At 41.5% G+C, this 2,920-nt stretch overlaps 1 long non-coding RNA gene across 1 annotated transcript in view; it reads right to left on the reverse strand.

Moving 5' to 3' along the window:
• Window positions 1–774: 774 nt before the first annotated feature.
• LOC147034311 (uncharacterized) overlaps window positions 775–2,920 on the reverse strand; it is a 48,279-nt gene continuing 46,133 nt past the window's right edge. Inside the window, exons 5-6 of the long non-coding RNA XR_015057995.1 lie at window positions 2,118–2,201; window positions 775–1,878 (exon numbers count right to left, since the gene is read on the reverse strand). This is a non-coding gene — a long non-coding RNA (uncharacterized LOC147034311). The remainder of the gene's footprint in view (window positions 1,879–2,117; window positions 2,202–2,920) is intronic.

The following is a 2,920-nucleotide window of genomic DNA, read 5'->3' on the forward strand; positions in this document are numbered from 1 at the left end:
GTAGATTTCAGAAGGTGTAACGGAGTTCTCCCAGACTTGGTGGTTTCATGGTCAGCTTGTCCACTCCGAGTCTGGGAGGTCATTGGTTCAAACTCCAGCCGGGTCAAACCAAAGACTTAAAAATGGTATGTGTTCAAACCCCGTCCGAGTCATACCAAAAACTTTAAAAATGGTATGTGCTGCTTCCTTGCTTGACGTTCAGCATTTAAAAGGATAGAACACGGGCAATCCCCATGGGGAGGTGGAATTTCCTCCTTAGGCAATGCCCCCGCGAAGTGCGGTGATGCCATTGTTGTGATGCCGCCGGTACCCAGAGTATCCCTGGAAGTGACCGCACTTCCCTCAAGTCAGCGGCTGTGTTCGTCTCATCCAATAGTCTTGTTTTGTGTCGCGTATGTTTGTCTGTATGTCCATGTGTGTGTGGCAGCTCCACAATGAGCCTCAGATCTATAAGGTGTATGATAAGTGAATACCCAATTTTAATTTGTTGAAGCAGTTTTATTTATGAACCAATTTTAAGAAAACAAACTGTAAATGAAAGTGTCCAGTGAGGTTTTATGCACAACCGTTAAACCTCCACATATGCTCCAGCACTGTCAACACGTTTCCTTTAGGCCCAATAAAAACAAAATACCAGTTGATAAAAATACCATTTTTCGTGTGTATATATATATATACACACACACACAAAATCCCAATAACAAAATACCAGTTGATCAAAATACCATTTTGTGTGTATATATATATATATATATATATATATATATATATATATATATATATATATATATATATATATATATATATATATATATATATATACAAAATAGTAGTTGATCAAACAAGTCGGGAGGCGACGATGGTTCGCGGGCATTATTGAGGAAGCCCGACCGTAAAAACCTATCTTCTGTCAAAATTGACCAAATCAAATCGGATTTTTTATATGTTGTACTTATGGACATTACGCACAGCTTCGAGGAAATGAAATTGCAAGAAAAAAAATGGAGAAAAAAAATAATAATAAATAAAAAAAAGTTCAAGTGGGCGTGGCTCCGCCCACAAGGGGCGTCGGATGACCCTCATACAAAAAGACACAACTAGACCATGATATCTAGTTTGTGTCCAACTTTCATCAAGATCGCATCAAACGTCACGGAGCTATGCTCTGGAGAGAGTCACAAACACAGACAGACACACAGACACAACGAAAATAGTGGTCACTGCTGGCGCCCGTGAACCAACACTGCTGGTGCCCGCAAACCAAAAAAGAAAAGAAGAAGGGGGAATGTTTTTTGGGTTTTTTTCTGAAAATGGCCACTGGCTTTTCGATTCAAGATGGCCACCGACATTATAATTGAACGACCCTTACTGTTTAATGAACAGAAACACTTTGCATTTTTTTTAACTCCCTATCCCCCCGCCCATCCCCTCCAAAAAAACCCACAAATCATGTACCTGACAGCCAAGTTTTTTTTTACTTCCATAAATAAATAATTGTTGGAGAAATGTTCCCAGCTCACCTTTGTCTTTTCCCTCATTGGTCCAGCATGGTTAGAATCCAGGTTTAGCCGGGTCTTTATTCCCAATGGTCCGTTCCTTCTTGCCGGTACGTCCTTGGCAGTGTCGCTCGGCTGGAAAGGTGATCCGATCCGGTTGAGTGATCCGGTTCGGACAAGGCGTACCGAGGGCGTGGTTAATTAGGTAACCCAATTCCATAGGTGGGAGGACCCTAGGTCACGCGGTTTAGTTATTGGCGTCCACGGTCGGTTAAGCGACCCGCCGCGTCATGGAATTATCCGTGAGCGACAGCCTACAATTCCGGGGAGTCTTGTGGGAAACGACGTAGCTTCCCCCACCTAGTGGTCTTCTCACCCGACCCTGCCGGCCCACAACAATATCATGACGTGGGTCATAGACCCGATATGTCACCTACATGCTCACTTGGCCTATTAAAAATAGAAGCCACGGTTCCAATCAAATATATTAAATGTATGGAAAAATGCAAAATAAAACTACACACTTGGGGTATATTAAAATTATTGGCTATACCATCTTTCTATTTGGATGTACAGAAAACATTTAATTCACAGATTTACATATGTGAGGTGTGGACTCACCAGCGCTGTTTGGTATTGCTCCTGTATGGCCTCTCCCTGGTCCAACTCCCCACGAGCGAAATAGGAGAAAACATCACGTAAGAACTGTTTTCACACACCACGGCTTCAGGACATTAATTCCCACTCAAATTTTCAAACAGATAAAAAACCATCTTCAAAAATGAAACTTAAATGGTGAAAATGATGTCTTGCGTTGCAATTTGTCTACATTCTACATGTGTCCTGCAATTTGCTAGTTTTAAAACCAGTCGTACTTTGCATCATTCTAATCGGAAACGTACACTGAATTTTACTGCAGCGGCTGTGATGGAACTTATGTGCGTAGACATGTACACAGATCAGTGTTGCACGCATATCGCGCACGGAAATGGAAAGTGGCAACACAGCTCTCGGCGTCCAGCTTGGTTGAAGTGATAAAAACTCAGTGTCGACATTGGTAAAATGATTTGATTCAAAGAATGGTGCAAGAGTCGTACACGAATATATGCATTTTTTGGGGGATGTTTGACAAAATAATAAATAATATAAAGGAGGCAGTTTCAAAAAAGGGAAGTGGCTGGGGACTTTTTTATTTGGACAAATCGGACTGGCACTTTCACGACTGCTGATTGCAACATGTTTTCAGTAATGTTTGTGAGAACATTAGTTATTCTCTCCTCCAGTTCATCAACGTTTTTTGGCTTCATGCTATAAACTTGTTCCAGGTTCCTTGGTCCATCCCCACAGGACTACGGGGAGGCCACTCATGAACATCACGTCACGTCTCGTCTACATTTAAAATTGGGTATATATATATATATATA

Source organism: Eptatretus burgeri, chromosome 1 (assembly GCF_056783735.1).
Source record: "Eptatretus burgeri isolate ZD-2024b chromosome 1, Ebu_testis_v1, whole genome shotgun sequence".
Taxonomy (NCBI): Eukaryota; Metazoa; Chordata; class Myxini; order Myxiniformes; family Myxinidae; genus Eptatretus; species Eptatretus burgeri.